This window comes from Engystomops pustulosus, chromosome 1 (assembly GCF_040894005.1).
Source record: "Engystomops pustulosus chromosome 1, aEngPut4.maternal, whole genome shotgun sequence".
NCBI lineage: Eukaryota > Metazoa > Chordata > Amphibia > Anura > Leptodactylidae > Engystomops > Engystomops pustulosus.
In genome coordinates this window covers 22,219,038-22,240,488 of record NC_092411.1, presented here as the reverse complement: position 1 = coordinate 22,240,488, position 21,451 = coordinate 22,219,038, and the positions used below count along the sequence as shown (strand labels likewise).

General features: G+C 45.5%; 1 protein-coding gene across 2 annotated transcripts in view; it reads left to right on the top strand.

Annotated features, from left to right (window-relative positions):
- Window positions 1-18,538: 18,538 nt before the first annotated feature.
- Window positions 18,539-21,451, top strand: part of DAB2 (DAB adaptor protein 2) — a 67,154-nt gene continuing 64,241 nt past the window's right edge. Inside the window, exon 1 of one of the 2 annotated variants that reach the window (XM_072135422.1) lies at window positions 18,539-18,771. The gene's annotated coding sequence lies outside the window, so the exon portion shown is untranslated. The remainder of the gene's footprint in view (window positions 18,772-21,451) is intronic. The other variant, XM_072135429.1, reaches the window with a different exon arrangement.

Sequence of the window (21,451 nt, the reverse complement as noted above, 5' to 3'; positions counted from 1 at the left end):
CTGTCCTCCAGCCTTCTCTTGTAGCCCCCTTTCCTCCAGCCTTCTTCTGTGGCCTCCTGTCCTCCAGCCAGGGCCGGCTCCAGGTTTTGTCGGGCCCTCAGGCGACAGATCCTCAGTGGGCCCCTTTGCAGTAAACTTGCGTAGTGGCATGGATTCTTTATATACAGGCTCTTCACCCCCATAAATTAATTATATGCAGCCCCCCTCACCCAAATGGATTAAATTATATGCATCCCCATGACCGCCCATTATATGCAGCCCCCCCTCCTTCACATGGATTATATGCAGCCCCTCCTCTCCCTCCAAAAATTATATGCAGCCCCCTCCTCTCCCCCCAAACATTATATTCAGCCCCCTCCTCTCCCCTCCAAAAATTATATGCAGCCCCCTCCTCACCCAATACATTATATGCAGCCCCCCTCCCCAACATGGATTATATGCAGCCCCCTCCTCTCCCCCCAAACATTATAATCAGCCCCCTCCTCTCCCCTCAAACATTATATTCAGCCCCCTCCTCTCCCCTCCAAAAATTATATGTAGCCCCCTCCTCACCCAATACATTATATGCAGCACCCCTCCCCAACATGGATTATATGCAGCCCCCTCCTCTCCCCTCAAACATTATATGCAGCCCCCTCCTCTCCCCCCAAATATTATATTCAGCCCCCTCCTCTCCCCTCAAACATTATATGCAGCCCCCACCTCACCCCATACATTATATGCAGACCCCTCCTCAGCACACACAGTATGTACAGCCCCCTCATCATCCCCCAAACATTATATGCAGCCCCTCCCCGACATGGGTGATATGCAGCCCCCTCCTCTCCACCCAAACATTATATGCAGCCCCCTTCACACCCCATACATCATATGCAGCCCCCTCCTCATCCCGTCCATTCATTAAATACATCCATTTCCTTATCCCCCATTCATTATATACAGCCCCCTAATCATCCCCTATTCATTATATACAGCCCATCCTCATCCCCTATTCATTATATACATACATCTCCTCATCCTCCATTCATTATATACAGCCCCCTCCCCCTATTCACTTTATACAGCCCCCCCCCCATTTATTATATACAGACCACTCCTCATTCCCCATTCATTACATACAGCCCCTCCTCACACCCCATGTGACCATTCAAAATACCTCCAGCCTCCACCTGTAGACTCCTGTCCTCCAGTGTGGCCTCCTCTACCTGTGGTCCGCCATCCTTCAGCCTCCCCTTATTATGGCCTCCTGTCCCCTGTTTCGGAGTATTAAACAAAAAAAAAAACATGTTACTTACCTTCCTTTGTTCCCTTACAGCATTACATACGCATATATGTATACAATCGCCCCGTAAACATTCTAATTTGCTGGTTTTATATTTTCTGTATGTCAATTTACGGTGTAATTTATTATATGTATTTTATTCTATTTATCTAATTATTTATATATGTTTCCAGGGATTTAATATGCAAAGTATTTGTGCATTTGCTTATATTATATTTTAATACACTTTTTATATCCTTTTTATATATATAATTATACGATTTGACCCCTCGTCACCCTCATAGGCCAATACACCTATATTATATATTATAAAAAAACGACATAATTGTTGCCATTCCCTACACATTATCATATGCAGCACAACTGACATTCTTGTTCGCACAGGCGCACCAGTGACTATGGCCCCCGTCTGCGGTGCACGCATGCGCCAACACCAATACGATCTGCACAGGCGCACTAGCGATCATGGCCCTCGCTGCATGCCGCCTCGTACTCCTGGGTGCGCGTCTACCCTAATTATATCGAGCTGCCTACGCTATGATCTACTTCCGGTCCTGCACGGAGGTCTTCCAGCTTTGGTCTAGAACAGTGACAGGAGCGGTAAGCGCCGAAACATTTGCACATACCGCCGGAACCCTATACTATGCTGTTTATGCAATGATGTGATTTGATTGTTTATATTTGTAGGTATAAGGCCTGTTTATGTACAAATGTAGAGATGTTTACATATGCTAATTATGCCCAGTACACCATTGATTGGTTGCCTGTAAGTGATGTCACTAATTGTCCTAGACATGTGTACCTGTATACTTACCATTACAGTATTCCTATCTTTAAAAAAGGGTCATAGGACTCAAAACGCGTTAGGAGGATATACTATACATTCCTGTACTTTTGTTTTACCATTTTGGTGTTATCAATAAATTATTTCTACCAATTTGGAGTTGTAATCAGTGATACATTCGCTGACCACCGCGCCTGTAGAATCTAGCCAACCCATCTTTATATACTGTATACCGCCAACTCCGCTTCTTGGAATTGGCGTCTTCGTTTTTGGGCTAGAGGAGCAGCAGACCGTGACCGCGTCCATACCCTTGCTACCCTGTTATAGGGCTCCATGCATACTAGCCAAGGTGGCTAATGGTGAGCACCCAATTTAGGACTTTCTTCACATTTACTAATTGCCGGCTTACGATATCACCCGATGCGCCGCCCTCCGTTGTCTCTGTTTTTTGTCTTTATTCTTTGTTTCCTTACAGCAGTCTCACTTCCACCTCTCCCCGCTTCCGGGGCTCAGACTGTGACTCAGAGGGCCCGCTCAGGGCCAGCTGAGGGGAGGAGCTACCTGCTGTCATATACTTGTGATGGCGCCTCCTGCTGTCATATACTTGTTATGGCACCTCCTGCTGTCATATACTTGTTATGGCACCTCCTGCTGTCATATACTTGTTATGGCACCTCCTGCTGCTATATACTTGTTATGGCACCTCCTGCTGTCATATGCTTGTTATGGCACCTCCTGCTGTTATATACTTGTTATGGCACCTCCTGCTGTTATATACTTGTTATGGCACCTCCTGCTGTTATATACTTGTTATGGCACCTCCTGCTGTTATATACTTGTTATGGCACCTCCTGCTGTCATATGCTTGTTATGGCACCTCCTGCTGTCATGTACTTGTTATGGCACCTCCTGCTGTTATATACTTGTTATGGCACCTCCTGCTGTTATATACTTGTTATGGCACCTCCTGCTGTTATATACTTGTTATGGCACCTCCTGCTGCTATATACTTGTTATGGCACCTCCTGCTGTCATATGCTTGTTATGGTGCACCCTGCTGTTATATACAGGCGGTCCCCTACTTAAGGACACTCGACAACCCATAGTTACAGACGGACCCCTCTGCCCCCTGTGACCTCTGGTGAAGCTTTCTGAATTCTTTACTATAGTCCCAGACAGCAATGATCAGCTGTAAGGTGTCTGTAATGAAGCTTTATTGATAATCCTTCATCCCATTACAGCAAAAAGTGTTTAAACTCCAATTGTCACTGGGGCTAAAAAAATTTTTGTCTGGATCTACAATTATAAAATATACAGTTTCGACTTACATACAAATTCAACTTAAGAACAACTCCCTGTACTTGTTATGGCACCTCCTGCTGTTATATACTTGTTATGGCACCTCCTGCTGTTATATACTTGTTATGGCACCTCCTGCTGTCATATACTTGTTATGGCACCTCCTGCTGTTATATACTTGTTATGGCGCCTCCTGCTGTTATATACTTGTGATGGCGCCTCCTGCTGTCATATACTTGTGATGGCGCCTCCTGCTGTCATATACTTGTGATGGCGCCTCCTGCTGTCATATACTTGTGATGGCACCTCCTGCTGTTATATGCTTGTAATGGCACCTCCTGCTGTTATATACTTGTTATGGCACCTCCTGCTGTCATATACTTGTTATGGCGCCTCCTGCTGTTATATACTTGTGATGGCGCCTCCTGCTGTCATATACTTGTTATGGCGCCTCCTGCTGTTATATACTTGTGATGGCGCCTCCTGCTGTCATATACTTGTGATGGCGCCTCCTGCTGTCATATACTTGTGATGGCGCCTCCTGCTGTCATATACTTGTTATGGCACCTCCTGCTGTTATATACTTGTGATGGCACCTCCTGCTGTTATATACTTGTTATGGCGCCTCCTGCTGTCATATACTTGTTATGGCACCTCCTGCTGTTACATACCTGTTATGGCACCTCCTGCTGTTATATACCTGTTATGGCAACTCCTGCTGTTATATACTTGTTATGGCACCTCCTGCTGTTATATACTTGTTATGGCACCTCCTGCTGTTATATACTTGTGATGGCACCTCCTGCTGTCATATACTTGTTATGGCACCTCCTGCTGTCATATACTTGTGATGGCACCTCCTGCTGTTATATACTTGTTATGGCACCTCCTGCTGTTATATACTTGTTATGGCACCTCCTGCTGTTATATACTTGTGATGGCACCTCCTGCTGTCATATACTTGTTATGGCACCTCCTACTGTTATATACTTGTGATGGCACCTCCTGCTGTTATATACTTGTTATGGCACCTCCTACTGTTATATACTTGTGATGGCACCTCCTGCTGTCATATACTTGTTATGGCACCTCCTACTGTCATATACTTGTTATGGCACCTCCTGCTGTTATATACTTGTTATGGCACCTCCTGCTGTTATATACTTGTGATGGCACCTCCTGCTGTCATATACTTGTTATGGCACCTCCTGCTGTTATATACTTGTTATGGCACCTCCTACTGTCATATACTTGTTATGGCACCTCCTGATGTTATATACTTGTGATGGCACCTCCTGCTGTTATACACTTGTTATGGCACCTCCTACTGTTATATACTTGTTATGGCACCTCCTGCTGTTATATACTTGTGATGGCACCTCCTGCTGTTATATACTTGTTATTGCTTCTCCTGCTGTTATATACTTGTTATGGCACCTCCTGCTGTTATATACTTGTTATGGCACCTCCTGCTGTTATATACTTGTTATGGCACCTCCTGCTGTTATATACTTGTTATTGCTTCTCCTGCTGTTATATACTTGTTATGGCACCTCCTGCTGTTATATACTTGTTATGGCACCTCCTGCTGTTATATACTTGTCATGGCACCTCCTGCTGTCATATACTTGTTATGGCACCTCCTGCTGTTATATACTTGTTATGGCACCTCCTACTGTCATATACTTGTTATGGCACCTCCTGCTGTTATATACTTGTTATGGCACCTCCTGCTGTTATATACTTGTGATGGCACCTCCTGCTGTCATATACTTGTTATGGCACCTCCTACTGTTATATACTTGTGATGGCACCTCCTGCTGTTATATACTTGTTATGGCACCTCCTACTGTTATATACTTGTGATGGCACCTCCTGCTGTCATATACTTGTTATGGCACCTCCTACTGTCATATACTTGTTATGGCACCTCCTGCTGTTATATACTTGTTATGGCACCTCCTGCTGTTATATACTTGTGATGGCACCTCCTGCTGTCATATACTTGTTATGGCACCTCCTACTGTCATATACTTGTTATGGCACCTCCTGATGTTATATACTTGTTATGGCGCCCCCTGCTGTCATATACTTGTGATGGCACCTCCTACTGTCATATACTTGTTATGGCACCTCCTGATGTTATATACTTGTTATGGCGCCCCCTGCTGTCATATACTTGTGATGGCACCAGCTGTTATATATTTGAGAATCTTCTTTTCCATCTTTTCCATGCTGCATTGTCACTGGAACTGCTCTGTATTCAGATTATATGAGCATGTGTGACCACTGCCCTTTACAGAATAGGTGGATATTCTGCAGATACACAGTAAGAACACCAGGGGGCTCTGTATCCTAATACATTACTTACATGGCATGTAATCTAGGAATCCTCAACATTTTATTGTTTTATGGCTGGATGCACAGCTCAGGGGGTGACAATGGAGGATGACCCCTTCCCCTGCACATAATACATGGACCATGTGACGCCCCCCGGATCCCCCATACATGTGCCCCTATCAGTGTCATATTAACAAGCTGGATTTACTGTATATTTATAACTAGGTATTTAGCTTTGGGTTTTTTGCCGGAGCGGCGGCCTCCTCCTTCTCCGAGCCTCTAATGACTTCCATATGACTATTTTAAGAAGATGATTTCAAAGCAGTAAAGTCCTTGACGGATCGGCTGAGCGAAAGCTCCCATACACCAGAGTCACACATGTCGCTTCACATTTCACAAGACACCCACTGTCTGATTCCGGGCTCAGGGCCAAGGTGACCTACCTCATACCTCACCAAAAAAGAGCCAGAAATAGGTCGGACTATGCGCCACGCTGAGGCATAATCACTTTTATTACTGCTATAGGAGTCCGAGGCGGAAAACGAGTCCGAAAATTAAAATGAAAAATCTGTAAAAACGAAATGCAAAAGGATGAAATGAGGCTCATTGTGAACACGGTCACGTAGATAGTAGAAGCGCAGTATAGCGGGCGACAGCCAGGGATTTATGCGCCATTCTAACCTTGCTACAATAAGAGGCAGCCGTGTGATGTATAACATGTGGAAGAGGAGAAATCATTTACATAGAGTCACATAAATGTGGCAAAAGGTTTTAGTGGAAGAAAAGCCGACACAGAACCCTACAAGGTCGTCCTCTCTAGTGCCCCTAGGTGCACAGTATGGCGGTCATAGGCAATAAAAACATATAATTCTGCAGTACTGGGATCATTTCTCAATTGTGAGACTGAAAAATCTAAGTAATAATCAACAGGACTTCTCTCGTGCTGCACCTGTCTGCTGGAACGCATCCACTCTGCGGCCAAGGCTCTTATTCCTGTAACTTCTTCTTATAGATTGTAAGCTCCTCTGGTCAGGACTCCTCCTAAACCTCCTGTATCTCCTCCTTATAGATTGTAAGCTCCTCTAGTCAGGACTCCTCCTAAACCTCCTGTAACTCCTCCTTATAGATTGTAAGCTCCTCTGGTCAGGACTCCTCCTAAACCTCTTGTATCTCCTCCATATAGATTGTCAGCTCCATTAGTCAAGAGGACTGTAAACCCTACCCCACTTTTTGTATCTCATACTAAATTGTAAGCTCTTATGGTCTGGATTCTTATTCCTCCCTCAACTCATGTGTCTCCTACTTATAGATTGTAAGCTCCTATGGTCATGACTCTTAATCCACCCCCACTTCTTGTACCTCCTACTTATAGATTGTAAGCTTCTATGGCCAGAACTCCTCTTCTACCTCCTGTACCTACTCTTTATACATTGTAGGCTCCCTATAGTTATATTTTTCTTACTACCTCCTCCTCTTGGATTCCCATATAGATTGTAAGCTCCTATGGTCAATACTCTAATTATTCCCTCACCTCTCTGTATCTCTGCCTTATAGAGTGTAAGCCCCTCTGGTAGACTCTTAGTTCACCCCCCACTTCTTGTACCTCCTCTTTGTAGATTGTAAGCTCGTAGGGTCAGTTAGATACTATATGGTATTGGTCCTTTCTGCACTGTAAATAGGCAATTGTGTAAGTGGGGCCCATAATAACAATAATAATACTTCATTTATAGTATTGGTCTGATGTGTAACTTCAAGCTCCGGGTCTTTATGTCAAATCACTTCCAGCCGCGACCTTTATGTGCCAGTCACAATATTGGTGCCTTACATTGAGGTCTTTGGACTCCAATACCCAGTAGTGACTGCACCCCTATGGCTACAGCTCTGGTATTGGGGACCTCTTATTCTCTTGTGCGCCCCCTATAGGTGTCTCCTGAGATGACCGGCGTTCTGGGGCTGTTGTTGTTGGATCACGGTATTGCTGATGTATGGAGATCTCCAGGATGCCCCTGCTGCTTCCTCTCCGAATGTTATTAACCTTTCCTCTTCATGTTCCAGCACTTTGTTCCACTATGAAGAAAAAAAAATACCGCCATTCACGACACACGACGGAGCGAGCGGCCTGCAGAATAAATAAAGCCGCTGCCACCGGGAAGAGCGCTGATGGAGGAATAATTATCTCTCGGAGAGACGGAAGGAATACAGATCCGGAGGAGAGCGAGAGAACCAGCAGGTCCCACGGCCATGGACCACAGAGACGACATGTTGGAAAAGCTTCAGGAATTGCTTCCTCGTCGTATCGTACAATCTATGGGGCCATATGTTACAAACTGAGGTCCTCTACTTCCATGGGACTTTTGGGGTGCTATGTGCCACAGCCCCATAGAAGTGAATGAAGCTTAAGTTTCACCTACACCACAGGCCCCTTCTCATATCTACTGTAGATCTAATGGTTGGACCCATCAGAATCTTATTCCTCTTCCTGGTGGGGATAGAGATATTATCCTATCTTTAAATCTGCATGAATTATTTATTGAAGTTTTTTTGTCTTGGTATTACATAAGGGAGATCTGGATCAACCAAGGACAGGGGGTCTTTTGATTAGGATCCCCTTGAATTTTCAAGCGTATAGAGCCGATACAAGAGACATCTCTTAGTCTGGAAGACCTGCTCTGACCTGCATCACCCAGACCGATCAGGGGACACGGTGTAATGCTTAATTTCTCCTGTAGGGGCACTATAGTGAAGCTGAACACTAGGGGGGTCATTTACTAAGGGCCCGATTCGCGTTTTCCCGACGTGTTACCCGAATATTTCCGATTTGCGCCGATTGTACCTGAATTGCCCCGGGATTGTGGCGCACGCGATCGGATTGTGGCGCATCGGCGCCGGGACGCGCGCGACGGAAATCGGGGGGCGTGGCCGAACGAAAACCCGGCGTATTCGGAAAAACCGCCGCATTTAAAAACCGAAAAAGTGTCGCTTGGGGAGCGCTTACCTTCACCTGGCCCGAGGTGGTGGATTCCGGTGCGATGAGATGACTTTCAGCGCAGCAGCGCCACCTGGTGGACGGCGGAGGAACTACCTTCTTAAATCCCGGCCGGACCCGAATCCAGAGCAGAGAACGCGCCGCTGGATCGCGAATGGGCCGGGTAAGTAAATTTGCCCCAAGGTTCCTGTACACAGTGGGGCTTATTTACTAAGGGTCCCGCGGCCGCATTTTAGTTGGGTTTCCCGACTTTTCGGGGATCGCGCCGGGGATTGTGTCGCAATCGCGTTGGCTTCCACAGGACACAAATTGGGGGAGCGGGCCGACAGACGATCCGACGGATTCGGACAACGTGTGGGATTTACAATTCTAATTGTGTTCCAAGACAATGCACCCACATACACCGGGAAGAAGGTGAACTCCGGCGGACCTGAGCGGGGAAGCGACACATGCAGGATATTGGGCGCATCTTGTTGAATGGCGGAAGACTTCATCCTCGCCGAACAACGCACCTCGGGGATCACGCAGGGACCGGGTAAGTAAATGTGCCCCATTATAACTGATTGCTGGGGGTTGTACAGTCAGGGGACACTAACCTTACAGCCATATAGGTCCTGCATAGGTAAGGCTGGGCCTGCAGTTCTTATACTGACCGGTGCGGGGGATGAATATATAAAAAATGACCAGAATTATCCAGAATATATCTTTCCTTGAGGGTACACGGACCCCCTGTAAGACATGTGACAAGCAGTGGCTCTTGTTGCATCAGATTTGAGCCATTCCCATACACAGTGGCCAAATCCATTGTTGTATTGTCCTTCTCTCTATGTATTGGGGTCTCAGGGGGGACCCTCAGGTTTAAAGGGGATGTCTATGATAAGACAACTCTATTATATACTGAAGTCACTTGTGAATGAGGAGTCATAAACTCTCTGCTGTGCCATCCAGACGAGCGGCAGCGGGTACACGGCGTCCATGCCAGGCGGCGCTCACTCTCACTGCTCCGGGGGTGAGGTGGAAAACATTTGTCAGGCAGCGACACATACCATGCCAGGCACAGAGAATGCTCCCGAAATAACATTGCCAGGAATGACAGCTTCTGGTGTCGACGTCTTCTGGCTCGGTGGACAACCAGAGACCTAGCATCAGTGTCGCACCGGGGTCCACAGGATTCAGCCATAATGGGGTTCACCATCAACCCATAAAGTGTAGAAACCTCAAAGCATCCTGGATTCAGTAGGACAGGCCTGGATTTTGGTGTCTTTCCCAAATGATAAGGGAAGAATGCAAATATATTTGTATTCTTCCCAGAATTCCCTAGTGGAGCATCTATGGCTTTAAGTCTCCACACACCTTTAAGGTGGCCTTAATTGGCAATCTCTCCTTAAGGAGAAGCCAACATCACAAGCCAAGTCCACAGTCCATGGATGGAGAAACCCACCAGAGGATCCTCCGGTGGCCCCCAGAAATCCAGTAGAAGATAAACTAATATAGGTCTATTAACCCATAATGACACATGCTATTCCAATGGCTCAGAAGATTAGGGGGGGCCGCACATCCATCCTCAGGACCCTGATACAGCCCAATGTGATGGCAATGGAGGACGCCTAACTCTTCCCCACTGGAGCTATGAATTTCAGGACACTCAGACTTTAATTTGGACTCAAAAAATACTAAAACCATCTCTGTTTCTAGGGTACTAGGGTCTATCTATTTGGGACCCTACGACCACCAATCTGATACTTGATTCAGGAAGGGGAATCAATTGATAAGGGTGACACTACTGTATGTTTGACAGCAGACTACTGTATTACTACTATGTGATGATGATGAGGGGGGTGATTGTGTGATTGATATTATGAATGGGGTGTTGATGAGGATGATGGGGGTGATGATGATGAATGGGGTGAGGGTGTTGATAGGGGTGATGATTTGTAAAGCGCTACAGATTATGATGGCACTATATAAACAAAAAGATTATTATGGGTGTTGATTATGATGAAGTTGTGATGATGGGGGTGATGATGAGAATGATGGGGTGATGATAGGGGTTTTAATGATGAATGGGGTGATGAATGTGATGATGATGGGAGTGATGATGAGGAATGGCGTAGAGACAATATTAATGAGAAGGAGGAGGATGCTGATGAGAATAATGAGGGTGATGATGATAATGAAGGTATTGATGATGAAGGGGGTGATTATGATTATGAGGATGATGGAGGTAGTGGAGAGGTGGTGATGATAAAAATGATGATGATGGGGTTGATGGTGATAATGATCATAAAGGGGGTGATGGTGATTATGAGGATGATGGGGGTAATGATCATGATGATGATGAGAGGGTGATAATTAAAATGATGGGGTTGATCATGCAGAAGGGGGTGATGATGTTAAGGGGGGAGATGATGATGAAGGGGGGTGATTGTGATGATGGGGTGATGATGTGATGATGATGAAGAGGGTGATGATGATGAGGATGAAGGGAGTGATTGTGATGACGAATTTGATAAACCTTTAGACCTTTGGGCAGATTTTGCAGAGTTGCACTTCTGTATTTAAGCAGAAAAACCACAAGTTCTGTTATTGTTGTAAATCTGTAACATTGTTGCCTTCTATTATTAATGATTCATTGTAACGATCACTGGTCACAGTCTATGTCCTGCCGCGTCTCACTCTCATTAACGAGACCTCAGTTTAGGAAAGGCGCAACCTGTGACTTATAATAGTGGCGCCTCCTGGTGTCACAGTAACATATTAACAGGTCGTCCCTGGTGCAGAGAACACATCGTTCCAGTTGGAAAAATTCAACCGCAAAATAAACTAATCCACAAATCTCTGGCTTCAGAGAAACCCAGCAATCCCCTGCAATCTACAGGAGAAGCTGTATGGTTTCCCTGCAGTGCCTCCGCAGGACAAAGCAGGTATTGCATGACACTCATTGAAATGATAGGACTTCTCGAGCAATAACTTCCATTAGTTTCATCACTCAACATACTAATCTACCTATATATTGACATGTGGGTGGTCCTGGGCACTGCCCATGTGACAGTAAAGTGCCAAATTAGCATATTGGTGCAGTAATTGCTTGGGAATAGTTTGGGCTAGAGGAAAAATTCCAACTGCTCCCGAATAAGTAGTAAGACACCTATTAATGGGTGCAAATTGATGAAGTTGGTAGCAGTGTCCAGAGATCCCCTTTAAGAACACAAAAACATACTCAGATACTGAACTTGGTCACATCGGGGACTGACAGTCAAATATGAATTGGGCTGTTTGATATTAAAGCAAGTAGCTGCATTTTTCAGAACAGCGCCTCCTTTACCCATTGGCCAAGCGCGGTATTGCAACTCAAACTCTTTTCTGCAATGATTCTTGTCTTCAATGAACTCTTTCCTTTTGTTAAAATCTTTCCCCCTGGCACTAAGGAATTATTAATATTTAACCATTCCCGACCTTCAGCTGATGACTCCAGGTCTTCACGGCTGGTTTAATCACATCTGCAGAAAATAATCCGTCCTGCCAGAGCTGCCATTATTCATCCTGGCTGTCACCGAGGGGAAGGCCATCCTGCGGTGTCCGATTCTGATCCACAAGCTTCAGACTGGACTCAAGGATGTGCACATTTCTTCTCTTGTCTTTGCTTTCTGGAGCCCTCCTGACATTGTGTATACATGAGATAGAAGAATGGGAATAGACAGGGCTGGGGTATACAGGGGCATATATGGGGTACAGTGGCAGCAGTCACCAGGGTGCTATGGGGTCAGGTATTATGACTCCCTATTTGCCTCCCTCTCCTTGTTCAGCGATCCTGGCCATGTCCGCTTCACGGGTCATTGATATTCATTCTCTGCAGGACGTCGCTTCTATTTTTAAGGGAAACAGATGATTTATTTTGGCAAAGCGATTTATGCAGATGATGGACGATGACTGCAGTGAGAACCCAGAAGGGGATTGTACTTGGATGTTACTGGGACAATAGAGGTCTTCTTCAGGGTGTAGGGCAGTGAGGAGTTATTGTAGTTAGTGTTGCTAGTGGTATCAGTTGTAACTGGAAAAAAATATTCCTGTTTTGATTAATAGTAAATGGGAGGCATATTGTATATCCTCACACTATTGTGCTCTTAGCTCTCTGCACGGAGATGCTTCAAAGCTCCTCCCCACTGGTGAGAGTGATTGCTGTAGTATTCAACCCGTACTACAAACAACATACACAAGGGTAGTATTAAAAAGCTAGTGCACAGGATGGAGCATTAGCCGCAGAGAACACAGCACAGCAGTGTGAGGACATCCCCCCCCCAGTGCACTTGAAGAAGCTACAATCTTGGAATATAAATCCATATTTCACAGTCCTGCTGCTACTAACAACACACACAAAGGTCTGATTACACTCCTGAACTAACCTGGAACTTTTCAGCCACAAGGGGTTCTATAAACTCCCCTTGTGAGGTGGCAATCTTCTCGTCCAACCAGCACTCTCTTATAATAATAACAATGCATCTCATTGGTTACATAATTAGGCAGATATTTACCAGCTGCATTACTATTTCCTGACACTGGAGGTGTCCCTGAATGGATCAGGTTCAAAGAAAGCCCCTTTTGAATGGAAGGAGGATGTTGATTTCGCAACACTAGGTTTGCACTGCGTTGGCAGGGGTGTTGCAGCAGCTTCAATCCTGGAATATAAATCCATAGATCACAGCCCTGAGGCTACTAACAACATATACAAAGCTATGATGCACATTTCACCAGGGAGAACATCTAGCACTAATGCAGAGACACACCTCCAGTGCACTGGAAGAAGCTGCAATTCTGGAATCTAAATCCATATATCACAATCCTGCTGCTACTAACACCATACAAAAAGTTCTGATTACACATCTCCAGGGACAATACATAGCACTTGCCAGTGCACATGGAGAAGCTTCAATCCTGGGATATAAATCCATATATCACAGTCCTGTTGCTACTGACAACATACACAAAGCTATGATTGCACATCTCTCCAGGGACAATACCTAACACAATGCAGAGAGCACAGGGCAAAACAGTGTGAGGACACACCTCCCGTGCACTTGATGAAGCTACAATCCTGGAATATAATTCCATATTTCACAGTCCTGCTTCTACTAACACCATACACAAAGGTCTGATTACACGACTCCAGGGACAATACATAGCAGGTTCATTTTAATGAAAGAACTTTTTTTAAAATGCTGCATGTATTTTCTATTTTCAGTCTTGGTTTCTTCTTTACATTTTATAAGTTCTGTAATAAACCCTGGTAAGTAGGTCAGGCGAGGATTACACGAACAATGGGCTGCGCGGAATCCATTACCATACAGGAGCCACCGCTGTGTCACTTATTTTAGGATTTCTGGGACCCGATGCATAAGTCAGTGACACTCCGCCGGAGGCACAGTGCTATAACAAGACATAGGAGGGGCTGAACGTTCTATAGCGTATACATTATAGTCACACATATAGTAGAGATCGGAAATGTAGCATGAGAACACAATGCACCTATTACAAAAATAATTGCCCCCATAACCCTACCCCAGGTGCAAAAGGCTCCACATCTTACAAAAAGTTTCACTCTAAGAAATTTTGACATTTTGGGTTAGTGAATTGCTGATACTTTATGCTGGGTCATGGCTCTATGACAGTGGGATTGTCCAGTTCTTGTGTCTGATGATGTCATAAGCCCTCCCCCTGATGTCATATAGAGGAGGCTCCACCCCCAAAATGGGACAACCTGAAGGAAATAACACAGAAACATTTGCAGATGACACAATGTCACTCGGGTTGTAGGATAAGTTGTGACTTATGTAATTTTTGTCAATTTATTTAGAGGCTAGGGCATACATGTCTGATTGTGGGAATCCTACATGTCGTACGTCCCCCCAAAGTGTCCCTAAACTTCATAGGAAGTCCCATAGAAACCAATGGAGCGCAGGATGTCCTAAATATCAATAGTGAGAAATTCCCTTTAAATCCATTTTTTTTTTGTTGTAAAGCAAATAAATCTCTGCTGCTGCTTTTGGCCGAACCCAAATCAGAAGAAAACATTTAAAAAATATATAAAATCTTACAGTCAGGAAATAATATTAATGAATGCATGGTGGCTGAGTGGGTAGCACTTCTGCCTTGCAGCGCTGGGGTCCTGGGTTTGAATCCCACCCAGGTCAACATCTGCAAAGAGTTTGTATGTTCTCTCCGTGTTTGTGTGGGTTTCCTCTGGGTCCTCCAGTTTCCTCCCACACTCCAAAACATACTGTTAGGTTGTTTAGATTGTGAGCCCCATTGGGGACAGGGACTGATTTGACATTTGTGCAGCGCTGCGTAATCTGTGTGCGCTATATAAATAAAGAATTATTATTATTGTGTGCATGCTTACTCAGCAGTAGGGGGACAGAGTCCCTTTAAGGACTGATTTACACCTCAACAGGATGACATACTGTAACCTCTGTCTCCTATCATGTGACATGCCCCGATTAACCCCTTGTCCCCCATCAGTCACTCTGCACCATTGTTCTGGCCCCCATCTTTCTCCTGAATAAACTGCAGATCGCTGACAGGAAGGAAGAGACGTCAAGAAGAGGAATTTACTAAGTGATTCAGCATTTCGACATGAGGCTTCCCGGCATTGCTGGACCTGATACAGAACCTTAGGTCAAACTCCATCCAGGGTCTACATTGTATCTGTCTCGTACCAGGCTTTAATAATATATTGATACAATGTTTCTAATCTTATCTCTTATAGCTAGGAATTTTAAGGGACAGTGCATAGAAATGAGCTGCAGTACCAGGCACTGCCACAGTGCTATGTGTGACGCTGTCCGTGCTAACAATGATGGGAACTTTATGTACAGCGCCTTCTCTATACTGGTGTCAGGACCTGGTACTATTGAATTACATGGAACTAAGCTGCAGTACCAGGCATAGCCACACTAGGACATATGGCACTCTCAATGTATAAACAATAAGGCCCCTTCTACACTCGTGAGTGTGAGGCAACAAACTCGCATCACACTCGCACCACATGCTGCCCGGATCTCACGGCCCGAACGATGAAAACCGGAACTGAACCGACATGCTGAGTTCCGCTCCGGTTTGCAGCGTTCGGGCCGTGCGATAGATGTATGTTTCTCCGTGGTAACAGACTACAAACAAAGCCTTTGTAGTCCTGTTTAATTCTCTCTTCCACCTCACCCTTTATGCATTTACATAGAAGCATGACTGCAAAATCAGCCTGCACATAGGATGGGTAACTCTAGGCTGCAGTACCAGGCTTGGTCAGTATTGTAGTAATGGCGCTGTGGATGTTTACACTGTAAAGTGACCCGGGTTCTGTAACCACGAGGCTAAAGGGGCTTCAGGTGCTGCAACCATAAACATGTAAATGATTGGGTGTGAGGTCTGAAGTAAGAATCCTTATATACTCATGTTTATTAAGATGTCGGGGACCCCCCAAATTGTGTTAAGTATTTGGCAACATTTAGCCCTTTTTCCATTGTACACATCGTACAAACCTTAGACGGTGTTCACACTGAACAGATCAATAACAGGTGCAACCTATGGACAGTGGTGGAGCTGTTACAAGATCGGTCCCGTTTTTCAAATTTTAGGCCACCCCTTTAAAATATACTAAATTCAGCTTCTCCTTAATATAGCTCAGGGGTCAGGAACCTTTATGGCTGAGAGAGCCATGAACGCCACATATTTTAAAATGTTATTTCGTAAGAGCCGTACCATATGCACATGACCCCCAGCAGATAGGTAGTACGAGTGTCCCGGGTGCCCCTGTGATCTAGGTCTCGGATCGCAGGCACACCCCTGCCCCTTTCCAAGCTCACTCAACCCACCACTTTCCAGCTCCCTTCCCGGTGGCCAAGCACTTGCGGATTTAAAAGGCCAGGGCGCCGCTGATTGGCTCTGCCCACTTCCTGGGTTCCTATAAAGACCGGCGGCTACCAGATAGGTAGCCCCAGCAAATCTCTCCCAGTAGATAGGTAGCCCCAGCAAATCTCTCCCAGTAGATAGGTAGCCCCAGCAAATCTCTCCCAGTAGATAGGTAGCCCCAGCAAATCTCTCCCAGTAGATAGGTAGCCCCAGCAAATCTCTCCCAGTAGATAGGTAGCCCCAGCAAATCTCTCCCAGTAGATAGGTAGCCCCAGCAAATCTCTCCCAGTAGATAGGTAGCCCCAGCAAATCTCTCCCAGTAGATAGGTAGCCCCAGCAAATCTCTCCCAGTAGATAGGTAGCCCCAGCAAATCTCTCCCAGTAGATAGGTAGCCACAGCAAATCTCTCCCAGTAGATAGGTAGCCACAGCAAATCTCTCTCAGTAGATAGGTAGCCACAGCAAATCCCTCCCAGTAGATAGGTAGCCACAGCAAATCCCTCCCAGTAGATAGGTAGCCACAGCAAATCCCTCCCAGTAGATAGGTAGCCACAGCACATACCTCCCAGTAGATAGGTAGCCACAGCACATACCTCCCAGTAGATAGGTAGCCACAGCACATACCTCCCAGTAGATAGGTAGCCACAGCACATACCTCCCAGTAGATAGGTAGCCACAGCACATACCTCCCAGTAGATAGGTAGCCACAGCACATACCTCCCAGTAGATAGGTAGCCACAGCACATACCTCCCAGTAGATAGGTAGCCACAGCACATACCTCCCAGTAGATAGGTAGCCACAGCACATACTCCCAGTAGATAGGTAGCCACAGCACATACTCCCAGTAGATAAGTAGCCACAGCACATGCCTCCAAGTAGATAAGTAGCCACAGCACATGCCTCCAAGTAGATAGGTAGCCACATTACATGCTCCCCAGTAAATAGGTAGCCACAGCACACGCCCCAAGTAGATAGGAAGTCACAGCAAAAAAAAAAAAGAATATTCACTTACCAGCGCTCCCTGCAGCCAGTTCATCTCTCCCACACTCTTCTCTTTGACCCAGACACACAGCAGCCATTGCTATTTATTAAAGATCTGTCTGAGAGCCAGATGCAGCCAACAAAAGAGCCACATCTGGCTCCCGAGCCATAGGTTCCCTACCCCTGATATAGCTGAAAGCCAGTGCTCCCAAATTTGGACCCTCACTAGTCTGATATTGATGACTAATCTTAAAGGGATTTTCCAGGTGACTGGAAAACTCCTTTAAGTGTAGGTCCCCTTCAAGATTAGGACTTTTTCTTTACTGTCACAATGTTAAAGGGGTTGTCCCGCCACACTGTTGGCAGGATCCAGGTTCTCCATAAGGAGAGACCATCCTGGGTGATAGAGGAGGGTCCATCATGGTTCATCCTTATTTTTGTTTTTACAGCCCTCCTCCCCCCACTGCAGCTGGATATATATATATATATATATATATATATATATATATATATGTATATATATATATATATATATATATATATATATATATATATATATTTAAAGGCTGGACAACCCCTTTAAGCCACAATAAATCATATATTTTCTTGCCAAACAGATCAATCTACTGTAGGTTGTCACCAAACTTCACCAGGTCCAGATACACAGATGACATCTCGCAACAAAAGCCTTTGAAACCAATGCAAAAAGGTCAAGTTAAGGTTTGCTGCGGCTTTTACTTAACCCTTTCACTGCCAGTTTAAGATTTGCAATATTGTAATCCAAGAAGATGAAACGTTGTATACATGGAGAGGAGTCCGCTCCCTTTCCATCTATAAAGATTGTTACAAAATGTTGCTGAGGAGGGAAAACAAGAGCCACACTGTAGCCAGCGCCTCCCCAAAAATGAGATCCACAGTGACAGCTTGTAATGCAGCAGCAGCAGCACCTCCCCGCAGCCTCCAGCACAGGATGCAGCCCCACACCAGGGGATGTGCTGCAGCCTATTAATAGTTAACAGTGGAGGAGTAGCCGGGCTGCACAGCACATTCCTGGCCTCACTGGCTGCCAGCATCTGATTAGAAGCATACAGTATCCAGGGGGCTGAGGAGGAGGAGGAGGAAGGACTGGGCAGACAGAGGGGGCTGCACACCACTGACAGCACAGACCTCAGCAGAGGACGACGTATCCAGAGGCTGGTGAGTCCATTCCTGCACCTCTAGTAATAGGAACCCAAAGCCATGACACCGCAGGGTCTGGTCGTGTCATCCTTTGGGGTCCCCGTCCCGTATATACATAATGCATATTATATGGATGCGGAATAGGATGAAGAAGAAGGGTTGGGGGTCTCCTACAACAGGAGTTCCCCAGATATCTCCCCCCTCATTCATTCCATCGTATATATATATATGGATGGTAGATCCTATAATTATGTGTAAAATATGCCCCCCCCCCCTTCCATAATATCCTCTCAAAGCCCCCCTCCTTCTTCTCCATGCTAATCCAGGCATTCCTCAACAGTTCAAGGTCTAGGGGGTAAAATCCGGGGATTATGTGGGACCGAATCATTCATTTCTGCCGGCTCTGCACCGTCATCTTGGGGGTTAGGCAATGCTGCCTTTGTTTCAGCTCCGCAACAAAAACATTTCCTAAAACATTCCAGGTCTGCAGATGTAGAGGCGGTGGGTTTGTCGTTTGGTGTGCACCTTCGGCTCTGCTACATCTCCATGTATGTCACAGGTTTTCTGGGTTCCATCCTGGGTTTCATGGATGAATCTTTGTGTTGTAACGTTTTATAGTAAATATTTGTCGTAGTGTCTGTAGGAGATACATTGTTGCATTGTCCCCCGCAGTGGCAGTGCGGTGTAGGGTGACAATGCTCTGCGCCGTCCGCTCTGCTGGCAGTGGCGATGCTCTGCGCAAGCCGCACAAATCTGCAGAATAATAATTCTGGAGACGTCTCCATTTCTTTATCCCCGTAGAACGAAGGTGGCGGCGATGTGACGTTTGCGGGGAGCCACATTTTTAGGAATTCCTTTATTAGCGTTCCCCAAAATATAGTTTGAATATCTATGTTTCCGATTGTGCGGGCAGATAGAGCTAAGGGGGTGTTCACACTGTCCAGGGGACACTGCATCCATGCGGCAAGTTCTTTCCAATGCAGTTTAATACAATTCTTTTCTGCACTGTGTGAATTCACCCTAAAGACATCTGCAGGCAGTTAAAATTACTGATGCAACCAGCTGATTTTAGGCGTCCTCACACTGCTGTGCTCTTTGCTCTCTGCAGTGAGCTGCAAGGTGTGTTTTCAGAGAAGTGTTTTCTGGATGTCTTATTATAGAAGGGTATCAGAGCTATTTGTTAGATTAGTTGGTTTTCTATGACATTAGTTTGTTGAATTTAATTAAGAGGTTGGGGACTTTTCTTCCACTGCTGTGCTCTTAGCTCTTTTTCTTAACCTGCCCCTAAGCTTCTTGCCTCTGCTATAAGTGACTACTGTAGTACCTAACCAGAAGCCTGCTACAGTATTTACTCAAAGCTGAGGAAATAGCCCTGGAGCAGCTCAATTCACAAAGCACAGCAGTGTGAGGATGTGCCCCCTGCACACTTGCAGAAGCTACAATCCTAGAATCTAAATCCATATTTCACAGTCCTGCTGCTACTAACAATATACACAGAGGTATGATTACACACCTCTCAGTTTATAATACAGCAGTGTGAGGACACCCCCCGCCCCCCAGAATAATCCTGGAAAATAAATCAGTTTATAACAGTCCTGCTGCTACTAACAACATAGACAAAGGTTTGATTAAATATCTCTCCAGGGACAATAACTAACACTGACTGCAGAATGCACAGAACACAGCAGTGTGAGGACATGCCTGCAGTGCACTCGGAGAAGCTATATTCATGGAATATAAGTTCACAGTCTTGCTGCTACTAACAACATACCCCAAAATATAAGTACACAGATCTCCAGGGACAAAACATAACACTGGCTGCAGAATGCACAGAACACAGCAGTGTGAGTACATGCCCAGGGTGCACTTGGAGAAGCTATATTCATGGAATATAAGTTCACAGTCCTGCTGCTACTAACAAATTCTTCTGTTACAGTAGCACATGGGGGATTGTACAATACTGCCCCCCCCTTACAATTTGTCGTTATTAGCTTTTTGGGGGGTTCACTGCCCAGTAGGAGCCCTATGAATCTTACCTGGGGACACATTGCTAGTATCTCCTATTGTAGGTGTAGTAGTACTTAGCAGGGAGGAGCGGGAAGAGCTCGTATTTTACAAGGCTTCATCCTAAATGTGGACCTAGTCATTAGGGGTAGTTCACACAGGTCATAATATTTGGTTACAGTAACATTACATCCCTCCCAGAAGAAGGAGACATCTCCCAGATTTCCGGAAGAGTCAGCAAATCTCCCAGAAGTCCTCTATACTCACCTTTACTGTAAAGGGGTCTATAAATAGAGACCTTGTTTTTGGGGTCTAAACTAGGCTCTGGTCTGTTATTTAAAGGGAACCTGTCCCCAGGGACTTGATTTTCACTAAAGACAGATTGCAGAAGCCCATCACACCAGCAGTGCACATCTGCCTTTCTGCCTTCTCTAAGCATTCGCATTACAATATAATTGTGTGTTATAACCTTACACCCTGACAGAATCCTCTATGTAGTCCCAGGGGTTGGGCTTTAGTTTGGATGCATTTCAAAGTACGTGTGACTTGTCTGTGCTGCTCACTCCTCAGCTCTCAGCCCCCACCTTTGTGCTCCTGTACACAACGCTGATACCTGAGGAGTGAGGGACACAGACAAGTCACATGTTTTTTTTAGCTTGTCTTTTAGGTGGTTTGGGTTCTCTATTATGTTACA